This window comes from Amblyomma mixtum, chromosome 1 (assembly GCF_055824585.1).
Source record: "Amblyomma mixtum isolate Tamu chromosome 1, ASM5582458v1, whole genome shotgun sequence".
NCBI lineage: Eukaryota > Metazoa > Arthropoda > Arachnida > Ixodida > Ixodidae > Amblyomma > Amblyomma mixtum.
In genome coordinates this window covers 104851358-104870298 of record NC_143012.1, presented here as the reverse complement: position 1 = coordinate 104870298, position 18941 = coordinate 104851358, and positions in this window count along the sequence as shown.

Genomic DNA, 18941 nt, shown 5'->3' with positions numbered 1-18941 from the left:
GTTCACCGCCTGTGTCTTGGCCACTCCCCCGTAGTGGGTACGTGCCATTCTACTTGAGGCCAACCAACCAACCATCATGTGCAACCGACGAACCTGCAGAGAATGAACGTGCGGCTTGCTGTGCAGGTTAGCTACAAGGGGCACATGCACAAAAATGTATAAATTTCAACGCTTTCAGTGTTGGGAGTGGTGTCATCAAACACTACTTTTCTTGCAGCTGTTCACTCGGAGCACTGCCATTGGACTGCAGGTCTACAGGGCAGAGGGTGTTGAAGGACTGGAACACACTGAGGGAACAGAGGCCTTCACGAGAAAAATGAACGATCTTTTCGATGCACTGAACGCAAAAGACCCTGCGGAAGGGATCCGAGTGAACTCGCCAATGATTCAGGTACTTTTTCTTAATGTGAGGTCAGTGGGAGGGCTCTAAGTTGTTTCTTACCGTGATATACACTTTTGCTTCTCAAGGGTTGACTCAGTAATCATTGATTTCTTCGAGCAGGTCATCAAGGACTTCCTCCACCTGCTTGACGAAACAGAGCATAACCACCAACATCGAAACATGCTCCTTTGCTTCACAGCAAACGACAGAATCTCTTCGAGTGACCTTGCTGTCGGGTTTAGACATAATTGATGAGCTGCACAAAGCAGGTGTGCCTTATTTACTGAGGGCCAAGCTGAACCAAGATCCCTTGGAGGTAACACGCATGCATAATGATGAAACGTTGAACGTAGCGCAATTTTCTTAAGCAGCAGCCTATAAGCGGCAGCCTGTTCGAAAGAAAAAATTTAGTTGTAAATGGTGCAATCACTAACAAACTTTCCGCCTGCTTTCTCTTTTTTTTTGAGAGATTTTTTGGCATTGTTCGCTCTTTCCATGGCGATGATGACCATCCCACGATCATACAGTTCAGCCAGATTTATAGGCTTTTGTCCCTGTTCACTCCTGTGAAGAATGCAGTGAAAGGGAACTGTTCTGGAGCTGCTGAAAGTGTCCTCGTGTCGCTGCATGACAGCCTTGGAGAAAAGGCAAAGGCTGCTGCGGAGCTCAGAAATGCTGAGGAAGAAAAACTATGCAAGAAGCTTCTTAGCATAAGCTCTTTTTCGAGTGAAAGTGATGACCTGGGCGACCATGGATACGAAAGAGCTGGACCAGAAGAAATGGTGATCTATTACTTAGCATGCAGGATATGTGCATAAGAAGATAACTAAGGCAGTGCATTGTAAGGATTACCAGGTCACGCTGACGGCTGCTCCTGGACACGCCAGCCCAAGTGATGTTGTTCAGAGGCACTTGACTGACCTGAGGTCGTTCAAGCCAGGATGCCTACGCGAGCCGTCGCTAAGGCTGTACACAGTCATAAAGAAGATAGAGAGCATTGTTCACAAGCCCTTGAGAAACGCGTTGTATTTGGCGACCTGTTCTGGGAGGTGCTAGACAAGCTTGAAGAGTCCTCTGTGCCTGCAGTCGGTTGTCATGCTCACTGCCAGGAAGTCAAGTTTTACGTCATCATGACGATGCACTTTTTTTCCAGCAAAATGAACTCTGAAATGTTGGTAACTGCTCAAGTGCAGTCAGCGAGAAAGAGAGCAAAACTGCTTTAAGCACCCATTAATGGAACGCTTTTTAGAAAGCAAGATTTTTTTTTTCTCTTTCCATGGAAGCGTTGGACATTTAAAATAATTTTCTCCTCAAGAGATCCATCAATTGTTTTTAAAAATGGCGCAGTTTAACGAACGATGTGCCGTTAAAGAGCTGTACAAATATTTAAACAAGTTTGTCTTACCTTATTCATATCTCGTTCAATTATTCGAACTAATGAACACAAGAAACGGTAGATTATTTCATTGCACAGATTAGTGTGAAGTGCTATAACCGCCAGAAAGAACATAATATATACAATGACACACTCGAGAACATATTCTTCCACCATGCTTGAGAAGGTTGGGACTATAGACACCTAAAAGGCGAAGCGCGCCGATCGTGCGTGCCTCCTTCAGATATTGTTCGCCCCAACCCCATAGGTTGTACCCTTGTACCCTCCAAGCGGAACAGCTTTGCGACACGTACCAACAGCATTTATGCAATTTTCTTGTTTGGTCACGCCGGAAAGAAAATAATTAACCTGCAGGTATGGGCGCGGCGCCGCCCGTCTTTACGAGGGTGTAGCAGACGACGCGCGAGATGTGTAGAAAAGCGCGACTGCAGCGCCGTTAGTTCCAGCGACGTCCACTATAGGCACGCCATCAAGCGGCGAGTATAGGGAGCTGCGAAACTGAAACTGTCTAATGTTGAATTCCAATGGCAGATCGGGATCAAGCTTTTCTGCTCGGTTTGGATCAATCGTATTCCAAAGGTGAAATGGGAGCGCGAGTTGTATGTTGTAATGGCAGATCGGGATCAGGCGTAAATCCCGGATCGCTCCGTGGAGCAGCGATACTTGATCCGCCGAAATCGGCAGATTTGACCGGAACTTCGCGTGACGTTTTATTTTCCGCCGCGTCTGCTTCCTGTCGCGACCGGCAGCGGCCGCGGGGCGAGCCGGGACAGCCGGGCACTTTCCAGTCAACAGTGGACGGCACTGATCTTGCTTCGCGCCGTGCAGTACTAATTTTGCTTCACGGAAGTGACAGTTCCGACTCGGGCACTGAAAGCTCAGAGTCCAGCCTTGAAGATTCGTCTGAATCTGACAGCGAGTGTGGAGCTGCTGTGTACAAGCGGGCATTTGATGGAATGTTCGCCTGCCCGCCAAGAGGCCTAAAGTGGTTGGCTTCATCGGAGACGCCGTTGGGCAGTACTCGATGGTACTCGGACGACGAGGTACCGTACAGCTCGTTGGTTCGTGTATTCAACAAGAAAAAAGCCTTTTTGTGAGATCCCATGTTTTCCTTTAGATCCGCAGGCACTTCCGACTGTCGCGGACTGTAGCGGACCAACTTATAGCAAGATTCGCTGCTTCACCTGCGTGTCCCTCAAGCAATCACGGCGGAGTGGCAGCGAAATCTGCGGAAACTCACGTGTTGGCTTTCATCTGGTGAGTTCACTCATGTTTACGCACTTGTTTGTCGTGCCCTTTTCTCGCGCTGGTTAAAATACTGCGTTATTGCCTGATCGCGGAGATTGCTGTACCGTGAACCGAAGATGCGAGCGATAAGCGGGCTGCATCTCCTCGGGAATGGGTTGCTCGACGGCCATGGTGTAGCGCTCCACGGGCCGTCTGTCACCATGACGGGGCGGCTGCGGCCTACCTGCATTCTACCCCTAAAACAGTGGCCGGTCAAGAGATTTTTCCTTACCTGGCGTACCGTTTGCATTGCGGACGAATGCCGTTCTTTTCCATCGTTGAGTGCTTTCACGGTCGCTACATAATTGCTTGCCCATTTGATCAGCGCGTAAGCATTGTTAACGTGTATACCATTCTTGTAATGTCACCGCTGCTGTTCACAGAAACTCCATATACACTGTATTTATAGCAGCTGGGATATCAACGTTATAGTGTTTAGTCTTGCGAATAAATAGTGAAAAGGAAAGAGCAGAATTCCATTTTGCGTTAATAAGTTGCATAGCAGAAGCATTGCATTCCAGCCGGGTATTATATTGTTCCCTGCTAATTAGTGTCGTTCAATATTCATTTACAGGTATGCGGCCAATGAAACAAGCATGAGGGAGGTGGCAAGCCGCTTTCATTTATCGGAAAGTTCAGTACATAGAATCCTGACACAGGTGGCTGACTTCATCGTAAGCCTGGGCCCAGCGGTGGTGGCGTTTCCTTCCGACATGGAAAAGCTGGCAGTGAATTTCAGAAGGTTGGTATTAACATTTAATGCAAATTTGTCCAACCGATTCTGATATATATATTTGCTATAGAACGAGTTTCTGCAAGGGTCAGTGGCTTCAACATTATTTCACTTCATTCCCATCAGGTGTCCGAAATCCTTGGAGTTGTTGGATGCATAGACGGCTCTTATGTCAAGATCCAGTGTCCAGACAACAAGGTCTTCCACCTACTCAACAGGCACCATTACCTCTCATTCACCCTTCAAGCTGTTTGTGACCACAAAATATTCAGGGGGCACTTTGACTGTCTAAAGTGCGTAGAGGCGAAAGCGTTTTCCGCACCACTTTCAGTGCTTCTGTGGCACTGGTGGCGTCACATGTAATTGAGTACTAATTACTAAGTGATGACAAATCACTAATTAATGGTTAATTACTGATTAATGCCTGAATACTAATTAACTGCTAATTAAGCTTAAGCTTAAGCTTCGCCCTTAGGAGTGTAACGCGACAGCGTGTTGTAGCGCTGCCAGGGAGTCCACGGAACGCCACCACCCGTTCGGCGCGATGCCTTGCCGTTTCAACGCAACGGTTTTTGAGGAAAGGAAATGGCGCAGTAAATCTCTGTCATCTCGGTGGACACCTGAACCGCACCGTAGAGGAACGGAGGAAGTGGGAGTGAAAGAAGAAAGACGAAGATGGCCCGTAATGAATAAAATGAAAATTGTATTTGAGGAAAGAAAATTACGCAGTAACTGTCTCACATATCTCGGTGGACACCCGTCAAACTTCAGGGGGGCGGGGGTGCACTTTTTTGACCTAAAGTGTGGTGACTGATGTGTGGTTAAGATGTTAAGCTTCGCCTCTAAGAGTGGAACGCGAGAGCGTCTTGCAACGCTGCCAGGGAGTCCGTACAACGCCATCGCCCATTCGGTTCTACGCCTCGCTCGTCGGTAAATTGGTTTTTGAGGAAAGGAAATGTATTTCTCTCTCATATCTCGGTGGACACCTAAACCTCGCCGGAAGGGAAGGGGGGAGGATGGCAGTGAGCGAAGACACCGTATTCACTAGACGTGCCTTTGTTCATTCCAAACCATCGAGCTGGAATGGCGGAGTGGATAGCATGCTCGTCTCGCACTCCGAAGACCGGGGTTCGATTCCCGAGCTCGACCAATTTCTTACTAGGTTTGATTTATTTATATGGCCTGACTAGAGAAGTTAATTAGGCTAATTGGGTGATTAAGCAATTAACTAAGTTCAGTCCCACTTACTTGGAGCATCACTATATGGCCCCTTCAATTGGTTGCATGGTTACTAGCCAAAGTACAATTGGTCCCGTTTGAAATTGGCGCACTGTGACGTCACGACCGTTTCGACCAACTGAAAAGCGTGACATTCTCTGTCGACAACTGCTGCTTACAACGATGAGACATTAAAGGCTTTCGCCTTAAAAGACGATTTGTGGACACCTTCATTGGATGTTCCAGCAAAATTCACGACTCTCGAATCTTCACGCTTTCACCACTTCCGAAGAAACTCCCCAGACTGTGCAATGACAACACTTACCACCTGCTCGGAGATGCGGCCTATTCCCTCAGGCCGTACCTTCTCACTCCCTTCAGAGACTATGGGGCATTGCCAAAGGCACACAGAGACTTACACAAAAAATTTTCTGCAACAAGAGTGCCAATAGAGAACAGTTTTAGTAACCTAAAGAAAAGGCTCCGACAACTGATGTACCTTGAGCTCCGTACTCTAGAGTGGCTCAATAAGTTGCCTGTTATGTACTGCATAATTTGTGCATCAATTATGGAGACTTGGAGCCAGAAGAATCAAATGATGCTGTTACACCTCAAAACATTGAGTGGCATCGAGAGTCGTGCACCGATGACCTGGACGAGACTGCCAAAGAAGTTTTGCTGCGCTTATTGGGAGGTATTAAGAGGAACATGGTTGTGGGAGCAGTGCTCCAAAAAGCAGTAGTAGTGTACTAACAAGCACTTGAAAATCGCAGGTGTGTAAGGAGTGTAAATAAATATCTATGATAGAAGCCAACAGCCACAGAAACCAAGGGGCACAGGGGATTTTTTTTTAGTTATTTATTTTGTGGTGTTGATCAATTTAGAATATTACTGAATATGTTATCGTTTAAAGATAACTGATTAGAAAAGCAGAAGAAAAAACAACCACCTGCCGCCGGTGGGATCCGAACCCACGACCTCCGAATTACGCGTCCGGTGCTCTACATCTGAGCTACGGCGACGGCTGTCAATTCTTCTGCTTTCGGGGGTATTTTATGTTTACAAGTAACCTAACCTTGAGAGTGTTCATCAGCGCCACCCACGTTCAGAAGCGGCGGACGTAGAACGTCCTGACTTACCGCAGGTGTGACGTAGAACGTCATCGAACGGAGAGGGTGGAAGCTGCGTGAGAACCCTCTTATGCTTCCTAAGGCGTCAAGGCTGCCAGAATCGAGGCCCTCGCTAAGCAATTAAGCAAACAAGGGAAGGGGATGAGGGGCTCGTTATAAATATGACAGAAGCCAACAGCCACAGAAACCAAGGGGCACAGGGGATTTTTTTTTAGTTATTTATTTTGTGCTGTTGATCAATTTAGAATATTACTGAATATGTTATCGTTTAAAGATAACTGATTAGAAAAGCAGAAGACGCGTAATTCGGAGGTCGTGGGTTCGGATCCCACCGGCGGCAGGTGGTTGTTTTTTCTTCTGCTTTTCTAATCAGTTATCTTTAAACGATAACATATTCAGTAATATTCTAAATTGATCAACACCACAAAATAAATAACTAAAAAAAAATCCCCTGTGCCCCTTGGCTTCTGTGGCTGTTGGCTTCTGTCATATTTATAACGAGCCCCTCATCCCCTTCCCTTGTTTGCTTAATTGCTTAGCGAGGGCCTCGATTCTGGCAGCCTTGACGCCTTAGGAAGCATAAGAGGGTTCTCACGCAGCTTCCACCCTCTCCGTTCGATGACGTTCTACGTCACACCTGCGGTAAGTCAGGACGTTCTACGTCCGCCGCTTATGAACGTGGGTGGCGCTGATGAACACTCTCAAGGTTAGGTTACTTGTAAACATAAAATACCCCCGAAAGCAGAAGAATTGACAGCCGTCGCCGTAGCTCAGAGGTAGAGCACCGGACGCGTAATTCGGAGGTCGTGGGTTCGGATCCCACCGGCGGCAGGTGGTTGTTTTTTCTTCTGCTTTTCTAATCAGTTATCTTTAAACGAGAACATATTCAGTAATATTCTAAATTGATCAACACCACAAAATAAATAACTAAAAAAAATCCCCTGTGCCCCTTGGTTTCTGTGGCTGTTGGCTTCTGTCATATTTATAACGAGCCCCTCATCCCCTTCCCTTGTTTGCTTAATTGCTTAGCGAGGGCCTCGATTCTGGCAGCCTTGACGCCTTAGGAAGCAGAAGAGGGTTCTCACGCAGCTTCCACCCTCTCCGTTCGATGACGTTCTACGTCACACCTGCGGTAAGTCAGGACGTTCTACGTCCGCCGCTTATGAACGTGGGTGGCGCTGATGAACACTCTCAAGGTTAGGTTACTTGTAAACATAAAATACCCCCGAAAGCAGAAGAATTGACAGCCGTCGCCGTAGCTCAGAGGTAGAGCACCGGACGCGTAATTCGGAGGTCGTGGGTTCGGATCCCACCAGCGGCAGGTGGTTGTTTTTTCTTCTGCTTTTCTAATCAGTTATCTTTAAACGATAACATATTCAGTAATATTCTAAATTGATCAACACCACAAAATAAATAACTAAAAAAAATCCCCTGTGCCCCTTGGTTTCTGTGGCTGTTGGCTTCTGTCATATTTATAACGAGCCCCTCATCCCCTTCCCTTGTTTGCTTAATAAATATCTATGTTCATTCTAATTGCTCTTTGCTGTTACATACAGTGCACTTTTTCTCACTTCAAACAGTAGAACTGGACTAAATACAAATGAATGAGTACAGCAGTATGCGGTGTAAGAGAGCTGTGTTTGCAGGAGAAAATCTGTTTTATTTACACATACTGACTAGAGTGGATTGCCGGGCTAGTCGGTTCTGCATGGTAAATATGCAGCGCAAGGCACACGACAAGGGACAGGAACACTGAAAGACATACACGGGCGCCCGTGTGTGTCTTTTACTGTTCCTGTCCCTTGTCTTGTGCCTTGCGCTGTATATTCACCTTACACACATTGCACACATCACAACCGCTCCAAACTTCCTGGTCTACTCATCCTCCTCGGATAATCCGAGTGCACGCTTAAACAGTTTCAATTTTTCTTTGTGCCGCTCAGCCCTTTCCTTTCTTAGCTGTTCTTTGTATTCTTTTCTTTCTTCATGCCGCACCCTTCTTTGCTCTTCACGAGCAGCCTTCTGTTGTTCTTTTCTGTCTTGCAGCCGCTCCATTTCTTCAAAAAAAAATCTTAAGCTCCTGTGCTCGTGCACTTGACGCTCGTGCAGTTTTACCGCTTCCCTGGCCCTCGGAAGAACCTGCAGAGACATGAGGCGGGATGGGCTGCCAGTCCTCGAACACAGCATCACTGGAAGTGCCAGCAGTTGCGCTTTCTGCTGGCTGTGTTGCTGTGCTGGAGGGGGTGTCTTTCTTGACTTCTTTGATATTACGCCATAGCTGTCACGCAGCTCTGCTGGCTCTAAGCTGTCATCGAGCCAGCGTATTTTTTCGGTTTCATCTTCAAAAGGCACAGGCGTTGGGGAGTTGCCCGACCTGTTATTCTGCTCTGTTGCGCTTCTTTTCCGTTTCATTACTGTTTTGTAGCGCGTTGTGCATTGCTCGGCGGTCCTGTCCACTCCAAGGATTTCCTTTAGGTTCGCCGCAATTTTTAAAAACATTTCTTTTTTGTTCCTAAACTTCTTCATTGGCCCTACTCGTGGAAAATACTGTTCGTAATAGTCCAGCAGTAGCTTTGTTCCCCTGCCGTCCACTCACAGCCTTGGCCTGCAAACATGAAAAACACATGACTATACTTTATGTGTGGTATATTGCAGTTCCTCCATAAAGCCAGCAATAAAATTCCAATAAGGAAGGGCGTCAGGTAGGGAGACACGATCCCACCAATGCTATCCACCGCCTGTTCACAATAGGTATTTCGAGGCCTGGAGGGGGGGAGCAGTTGGGGATAACAATTAATGGAGCATACCTAAGTAATCTACAACTCGCTGATGATATTGCAAAGTCTGTCAGGAGATGAAACTGGAAAGCATGATTAATAAGTTAGACACGCAGAGAAGAAAGGTAGGTTTTAAAAATAACATGCAGAAAGCCAAAGTAATGTTCAACAGTCTCGCAATGGAGCACCCGTTTACTATTGGTAGCGAGGCGCTGAAAGGGGTAAGGGAATAAGGTCTACTTAGGGCAGGCAGTGACCGCTGATTCGGATCATGCGAGGGAAATAACTAGAAGAATACGAATGGGGTGGAGCACATATGGCACGTTCTTGCAGATCATGAATGGCAGTTTAACGAATATCCCTCAAGATAAAAGTATACAACAGCTGTATCTTACCGGTACTCACCTATGGGACAGAAACGTGGAGGCTAACGAAAATGCATCAATTAAATTTAAGACAACACTGTGAGCTATGGAAAGGAAAATGATGGGTGTAAAGTTAGGGAACAGGAAGAGGGAAGAGTGGATGAGGGAACAAGCATGGCTTAATGGCATCCTAGTCGAAATCATGAGGAAGAAGTGGGCTTGGGCAGGGCATGTAATGCGAAGGCAAAATAACCGCTGGCCTTAAGGGTAGCGGAGTGGATTCCAAGAGAAGGCGAGCGCAGCAAGGGGAGGCAGCAAGGTAAGTGGGTGGATGAGATTAACAAGTTTGCGGGGATACAGTGGCCGCAGCTGGCAAAGGACAGGGTTAATTGAACAGACATGGGAGAGGACTCTGCCCTGCAGTGGGCGAAGTCAGGCTGATGATAATGAAGATCCATCAAGGCGCTAACTTACCACGGCTATTAGGTTTTGCGCCTTGACATTTTTCTGCAAAACAAAAGAAAAATATGTGTGAGTTTTGAATGCAGATGAAATAACTATGAAGCACTAGATACACATAAACATGTGCATGTAATAAAATGCTATCCGCACAGTTCACAGCCACTTGATGTCTTCAGCAATACATTGCACTTCACTCACCACAGTTTACTGTATGTATTTATTGCTCGCAACGAGATGACAACCTCACCTTGACTAGGTGCTGCCCCAAACTGACTGTCCGAGTCCGTGCAACAAACACCGGATAGGTCTGAAATGCAATAATGTTCGAAATCAGTCAACATGATGTCCTATTATGCAATTTCAATTTCGTAGCAGCGTTCGCGCAGATTAATGAAACGCTTCGTTACACGGCTGACAGGTGCCTCCTTGCAGAACATACTGTGGTACAGCTCGCTGCGGTAACTGCAGCTTCTGCTTACCAAAATGCTGCCTCTATTATCCCTAACTTGTTCACTGAATAATTTTTTTGCAACACACAGACAGTGGACTCCACAATACCAGCAGAACAGCGGCGCCCAACTACTGGCGCAACGCGTGAGAATGGCACATGGTTTGAAACGATCGTCGTTCTGCCTTCCCCACTAATTAGAATTGTTCAGTTCGTGAGTAATGAATGCTGATTTTAAAAAGAAACCGCCTTGCGGTCGATACACGTGACGTCTACAGAGAAAATGCCAGGCCCTTTGCCGATAAACAACTGCAGCGGCGACTCCACGTTCGCACTGCTCAGTGTTTACATCTGTGAGAGCCAGCGGAGAGACCATAAATTTAGTAAAATGAACACGTACCTTGCGTTTCCGGCACTCCCGAGTACATGTTCTACACTAGTTCTCCGACTGTCGGGCTGGCATCCCAAAAGTGACTGGCGTGATCCATGATACCCGGGCGACGCGTCCAGCAGGAGCGCAAAAAACGCGCGCCACACATTCAAACGGCGGGAAAAAAACAAACAAACCGCGCATGGAATGCTGGGATTACCCGGATCTTGTGCGCGAAACCACCACTTTGATTCTAGTACACGGTAGCGGCGCTAGCTGCGCCCTCCATTTCCGGCGGCTTGGCGCGCCCGCCGCGACGGCTCCGCGCGCCGTACCAGACGATCAGCATCCGCCGGTATGGAGTCAAAACAGCCAAAAGTGAATCGCGCACTGGCGCTCGCTCTGCTTGAAGACAGCGAGTCGGAGAGCAGTAGCAGCGCACATTCTTCCTCTTCTGAAGATTCCAGCTCGGAAAGCGATTCGGAAAACTTCGCCTGCAAGGCCGCTTTCCAGCACATATTCAGGATTCCTGAAAAACGGCCAAAAATTGGCGGATTCGTTGAAGACGTGGTGCACAAGTATTCACCCGAAGAGGTAAGCCATATACCGCATGAATAATGGCATGCGACCTTTGAAGCAGAATGATGTGTAACTGTTTCATGGTTCTGCAAAATTACAGTTCCAGAGGCACTTCAGATTGCCACTATCTGTGGTTTACTGGCTGATTGCCGGTTTTGCCACATCCGCCTTCTGCCCATCAAATACCCAGGGCGGTGTGCCAGCAAAAACAAGTGAAGTGCACATTCTTTGCTTCATTTGGGGAGTTAATTGTTCCCGTTTGCTTTGTGAATATTTTTTGCATGCTTCCAATGAACATTCAACAATGAGAGAAATCAAAGTAACGGGGATATTTCGTACATTCGTTCATACTGCACTAACGTTGAAATTCGCGATTGTTGGTTCATGGTTGTAGGTTGTAGCGCAGGACTGACAAGGACGGACCGGAGGTGCCTATACTTTTGATTATTTTTTTTTCATTCGTTTTTGTTACTGCGCAGGTATGCTGCAAACAAAACTTCAATGAGGGAAGTCACAACACTTTTTGGTGTTGCCGAAAGCTCTGTGCACCGAATGCTGATTAGGGTGGCGGACTACGCACTAACGTTGGGACCAACTGTAATAACTTTCCCCTCCGACCTCAACAAACTGTCGCAAGACTTTGAGAAGGTCAGTGATGCTAACATTTTCCAATGATGCTGTTGTTTTCTACTTGCTTTATTTGGTTCCCGGTTTCTCCTCTCTGTCTGTCTGTCTCTCTCTCTCTCTCTCTCTCTCTCTCTCTATATATATATATATATATATATATATATATATATATATATATATATATATATATATATATGGCGATGTTTTTTACCTACACCGGCTGCACTGGTGTAGCAAGTGCATCATAAAATTATCATACAATGGCTACACTAGTGTAGCCAGTGTAGGTAAAAAAATGTTTCTCTCTCTCTCTCTCTCTCTCTATATATATATATATATATATATATATATATATATATATATAGTCATGCAACCCTTTTCGGCATTTTTGTGTGCGTTTGGTTGCAGCCGCTACTTTTGTTATTTACTTTTTTGCGCAGGTTTCTGGAGTTCCAGGCGTAGTCGGTTGCCTGGATGGGACGTACGTCAAAATTCAGTGCCCTAGCAACAAAGTGGCATCAACCTACTGCAACAGACACCACCAATTATCATTGACACTGCAGGCGGTCTGCGACGACAAGCGACGGTTTCTTGACACTTGCGTAGGCTGCTCAAGGAAAACACATGACTTGAGGGTTTTCCGGAAATCTTCACTTTACAGAAAGCTGCCGGCAGTATGTCAAGCGGAAATCACCATGTTTTGGCGGACGCAGCATAGCCGGTACGTCAGTACTTGCTGACACCATTCCGGGATTATGGGGGACTTTCCAAGCAGCACAAGGATTTTAACGCCAAATTTTCAGCAACCAGGGTTCTAATTGAAAACGCTTTCGGAATTCTCAAAAAACGATTCCGGCAATTAATTTCTCTCGAGCTTCGCACTGTCAGCTGGCTAAACAAATTTATTACGGTGTGCTGCATCCTCCACAACTTGTGCATTGACTCGGGAGACATACTGCCAGATGAGCCAGAAGACCTGCCCGCAGATGTTCAGTGGATGCGCGCAGCAGGGGACGCTGACAGCGAAGGAGAAACTGCTGAAGAGGTGTCCTTACGCAAGTTAGGAGAACTGAAGCGCGAGAAAGTCTTCCAAGAAATGATGACAGCCAGAAAGTGAAAACCGAGACAGCATTACTAAAGCAAAAAGAAATTAGCCTGGACTCTTTCGAACATGAATATTACGTGCTAGGAATATTTGTGGATTTCTCGAAGGCTTTTGACCGAATTAGTCATACTACTCTCACAACTAAGTTAGAACACTACGGATTTCGCGGCAAATTCGTGAAACTTTTGCACAGTTACTTAAATAATCGACAGCAGCTAGTACAAATACACGCGTACACATCTAATTTTTCTGGTCTCGGGAGTGGCGTCCCACAAGGCAGTATTCTCGGGCCATTGCTATTCAATATCTATGTAAATGACATTGTTAACATTAACGACGATACTAAATTTATCATATGTGCCGATGACACCAGTATGTTCTTTCCAGGGCCTAGTTTGACTGCGATTGAATCTAAAGCCAATGATGTACTTCCGCTGTTAGCAGACTGGAGCATGGTAAACTCATTACTTATAAACGTCTCTAAAACGAAGGCAGTCTTATTCCGCCCCAAAAATGAAATTACGGCACGCTGCTTATAATACAAGGGGAACAGAACAATGGCAGTTACCATATACACAAACCAATTACGGTCGCCAGAAGCTACGCTACACCTTACCAAGTGTATTAAATGGTGCCCATATCGCTCACTCGTAATCAATGTGCTCTCAAACTTCTTGCCGCACTTCTGTGATTTTTATTTCTATATGTATTTTTTGCGAGTTTTCAATTTCCTAGAATTTCATAGCTATCCCTTGTCTTGTAACTAGCCTTTACTGCCTTTCTTGTATCTGGTATTCTTGTTTTGTATTTTTTGTATTGTATTTTTTGTATCTTTTATTCTTATATTTCTCGCCTTTCTTGTATCTCTGCTACTTGCACTGTAATTCCTGCTTTGATGTATCTTTGTTCTTCTGTTTGTTGTACATGAAGTAAGAATGTGCTTGCCTTTTTTTTCTTATCATGTCGGTTTCTGCGTCGCTCCGCCATCTGCAACGGGGTGCAGGCCCTGTCAAGCCTTTTTCAGGCTTTTTGCTTGCCCCCCCCCCCCCCCCCCCCCTCAACATCACACCTGTCTAGCGGACGTTTGATGTTGAAAATAAGTTTGACTTTCAGATGTCCTAACTTGGCCCTCATGCCATGAAAAAAGTGACCTTCAGTATATAGAAGTGCATTTATTGCAGCATTTCAATTTCTTTTGTGTAACAGCATTTTAGACCCCCATTAAAAGTTTTTCATGCGTACCGTCTTTGATTTTCAATTTGATCGAATGCAGCAATTGACCTTTGTATCATATATCGAAACACTATTTCTTTTTACAAAAACTTTATTTTCCTTCACTACATGTCTTCATCCTGAACTCCAAGCACGCGTTTCAGCAATGCCATTTTTTCTTCACGGCGCCGCGCTCGCTCCTTGCGCACTTCTTCTTTGAACGCTTTTTTCTAGGGGTGTGCGAATATCAAATTCTTCGAATACGAATCAAATACGAATACTTGGCTCCGAATATCGAATCGAATATCGAATAATCAAGGACAGACGCATTTAACCACTACAAAACATTGATTTGAGCACCAAAGAACATCACAGTTCAACTATCGATGATTAAATGAACACAAAAGGTGTGTGTGGCTGCACAAAAAGTATCAGTCTCGAGCATTATTCTTAGAAGAGTGGAAATATCAGAGAAGATGGCTGGTACACAGCATTTATTAAGGCTAGCTTGCCATCAGCACGAACGCGCGTTGCTGGGATGAACATGAAAGGTTGTCGTGAAGGAAAACCCGCTGCTCCACATGGTCAGGCAGAAGTAGTTCCGTTCTGGCTGAAACGACTCCTCCAGCCACAGAAAATGCCCTCTCACTTGGCACTGAACTGGCACGTATTGCGAGGTACTTCGTGCACAGCTCTGACTATACCAGCTTCGCAGGTATAGCCACAAAGAAGCTCACCAGCGCAGTCAGCGACGGCATGGCCCTTGGAGGAAGGAATGCGCATTGCTCTGGGCGCCGCCTTGTTGTTATGTCTGTCAATAGGGCTTGCGGACCGAAATGAACGCCGGTGCTCACATTGAATATTCGGCTAGATACGAATATTCGCGTCGGGTCGAATATTCGAGACAACACGAATACTTGGATTTCGAATCGAATTCGAATACTAAAAATATAATATTGGAATTATATTCGAAAATTTCGAATATTCGCACACCCCTACTTTTTTTTCTTCCCGCTGTCGCCTTTTTTCCGCTTCTCTCTCACTCCTTTTCTGCTCCTTTTTCTCCATTAAAGTTTCCATTTGCTGGAAAAATGCTTTCACCTCTAGCATCCTGGCACTGTTTGCCCTTGGTGCAGCAGTTCTTTTTTCTCTCTCTCTCTCTTTCTTCGGCTGTAGGTGCGTCCGCTGCGGAGAGTGCCTCTTGGGTGCTTTCTGTGTCGCTTGATTTAGATTTTTTTGTAGATAATTCCGCAGCTGTCTCTAATTTCTTCTGGATCTAAGCTGTCATCCGTCCATGTAATTTTCGCTAGCTCATCCTCGAAAGGAACGTCGCAGGGAGAGTTCCGGGGTTTTCGGTTCTGCTGGCTGGTCGCACTTTTTCTTTTCAGGATGGTTTTGTATCGGCTGCAGCACTGTTCTCCCGTCCGAATTGTGCCTAATGTGTCTGAAATCCTTCTTCCGATGGCAGCAAACATCTATTTTTTGTTTTTAAATTTTTTCATTGGTCCGATCTGAGGGAAGTACTGTGCATAATAGTCCAGCATCAGTCCTGTCTCGCCGCTTGTCCACTCGGAACCTTGAGATGGAAAGAAAATAAGAAATGCATGCATGAAAAACTGCGAAATGTACGAGGCGTTGAAACAGGCACAAGTGGAAACAGAGGGAATGTGTGCGACGGTTCCTTGAAGACTCTGCAATCTAGTATACGGTCACCAAGAGGGAAATAAACAAAACAAAAACATCCACGCCAAGCAGAGGGTGGGAGAAGGGCGCACCCTCGTCCGAAAAGCGCTCTCGGTGCACCCCGGTCAGGACCGAGATTGCGGTTTCTTTGAAAATGTCCCCGGAGCTCCCCATCTGAACCGTCCCGATCGCCCTGCAAGCGAGCGAGAAAACTCCCCCCAAGGAACAGATACCAAAAAAAAAAGGGATGTACCCCCACTTCTCGCCTGTCCTGCTTGCCATTTCTCTCTGTCACCCCTCGCAGTGCCTTTTGCTACTGAACTCAAGGTCGCGTGCTCTATCCCAGCCTCGCATTCCGATGGAGGCGGAATGCAAAAACGCCTGTGGGCTGTGCGGTGTCAGCGCACGTTACAGAACCCCTGGTGGTCTAAATTAATCCGGACCCATGCACTACACGTCCGTCATAGCCTATATGTCGCTTCGGAACGGGATATTGCTCCTTCCAGTTTTTTTTTTCAGTTCAATCTGTACAGTTCCGTGAGGTCTAAAATACGCTGTTTAAATTAGTTGGTAAAATTTGTGCGCATATTTTCATTTACCCGAAACGAACGAATCACCTTTGTACAAACACTGCACGGAAAGAGCGCGGCTTAACCGTAAGAACCTAGAAAACAATGCAAGGTAGACAATAAAAAAAATTGCTGAGGCTCAGCTTGGCTAAGCCTAGGGAATACGAAGCATATTAGTGGCTAGGCTTGGTAATACATGGCTTTCCTTGGTTGAATACTTGGTCATTTTAATACAACCACTATAAGCCTTCGTCATGGGGGAAGACAACGGCATGGCTACAGCGGAACGCCGACTAACCCCGAGACGCGCGTTGGGTGAGCGCCTGGATTGCCACGGAAGCCGCGTCTGCCTGCCCGGTGGAGCGAGCGTTTCACCTACACCGAGTGTGAACGCGCGTTCGAAATGCGCGGGAATGCGCGGGTGTGACGGCTAGGGCTCCCACGGCGACGGCGCGAGGTAGAGGCCGGCTCTCTCATCCGATGTCACGTGGTGTGACGTCACGGTGTCACGTGGGGGTCCCACGGCGATGGCGTGAGTGGTAGCTCTAGCAATATGCTTCGCATAAAAGCAATGAAATAAAGGAAAACCGGCACCAGGATAGGCATATTTTCAAACGTTTCCTAAAAGAGCCGGAACGGCTACGAAGTACGGGCTCCAAGGGTAGTTAGGAAACGCTTTGTAGCCTTTTCTTTTCATGCGAAATAATGTGTACACTCACCGCGAGTACTGTTTCTTTGGCTTTCCCCAGCCGCTCCTGTAAAGAATTCGATACACGTGTATATTGCGAATGCAAACAAAGAGAGTACTTGCAATCTTAATTATGTATATTGCTTTATTTATTTAAAAAAAGCCCGCCAAAGTTACCTTGACTGCCAAGCCCTCACTGCAGCTGCTTGCGTGAGCTGAAATGTACAGGCGCGGACAAAAGTAAACGGAGCACGCAACTGTCTTCGAATATTTTTCACGCGTCACGTAATTGAAATTTCTAGCAGTGGTGCGCGCATGCTGGTAGCGGAGGTTGGTGGGCTTTCTTGTAGACAAACAACGCTTCTTCATTACCAATAGAGAAAGCGTGATTGTGCTTCGAACGCAATAGCGTGCTCCGTTTACTTATGGCCGCGCCTGTACGAAGCGATTTTAATGAAGCATAGTACGACTTCCTGATACAAATGATGTAGTGGACTGCATGACGACGTGTAAACTAAACTTGAAAACATGTAATGTGCACCGATGTTATCACAAACTCAAAGCCGTACAGTTACAGCTCTGCTCAGGAAGACTGAAAATGGTCCGCGCTTGGATGTGCGAACATTGCTGACAGCACAGCATATACTTCAGGCGTTACCTCCACCTCAAAAGGCAGCGGGAGTAGTTTTCCCCTCTTGCAGCTACGCTCGAAAAGCAGACGACGCGCACGCGGAAAGCGCGGCGCAAGGGATGGCGGGTACTTCCTCGAGCAGTTCGCGAGCGCCACCTACATGCTCTGGCCAGACCAAGTGTACTCCAATCGCAATATTTCAGGTCACGCGCTCTCCGCCGGATTCAGGCGCTCTGTCACAGAGCGCGCAGACCGCTCCGGACCTGCGATTGGAATTCATCATAAGAACGTTGCCTAGGGTTTCAATCTACTCTGTCCCTATCTAGTACTATCATCATCAGCGTTTCCTGGCCGTGAGGGCAGCCTGGAGCTCGCTGGAGAGTTTTTATCCTTTTTCACCTGGAATTCCTTCAGAGTGAGTGAAAACGTTTCGCAGTCCTCCTTTATAAAGGTCTAGCGCATCTCTGTATCAAATTTGAGCTTAATTGGTCCCGTAGTTTTTAAATTATAAGTTTTGCTATCTTACTTGTATGTCAACAAAACACATAGCCATGTGCTGAACACAAAAAACGTGTTTTTTTGATCTTTTGTACCCTGTCTAATCAGCGTAAACTGTTTGTATCTTAATCGCGCCGTCTTTCCGATCATTTTGATATCTTATTTATCCCTTTAGACCAATGTTTTCCAAAGTTAGAGGCAATTTTGTGATGTAAACAAACGGCCTCCCAACTAGGCCTTTTCTATCAGTTAAGGATAGAAAATTGCTCCCGCGCTTCGAATACTTAGTTTTGACCTATAAAACTATATATTTTTAGATCCCTTGAAGTGTAAGGAATACACCCGTGTTTGTTTTATCTTTGCTGGTTGATTTCTAAAGAAGTTATTAGGGCCATTTTTTTTTACCTACACTGGCTATACTAGTGTAGCCAGTGTATCAAAAAGTCATTTTTTTTTGCCAGTGTAGAAATAGTGTAGCTCCGCCCACCTACACGAACGCATTTTTTTAACAAAAAGTGTAGTTTGCAAACTACACTTTTTACACTGCGATTTTTACGCGTGACAGACGACAGAAAAGAGGCGGGGGTTTTGAAGACGCTACGCCATATTTGAAACGGCAGCCGTGACCGCGACGGATCCTCGCCTCAATAAACCGCGTCATAAATATACGTGCGGAAGACGGCAGCGAACTGCAGGCGCGGCCGTGCATCACGGAAGATGGACAACTTATTTTCCACGAGAATAAGGTCGTTTATATTACCGATGGTGAGTATATGAACTT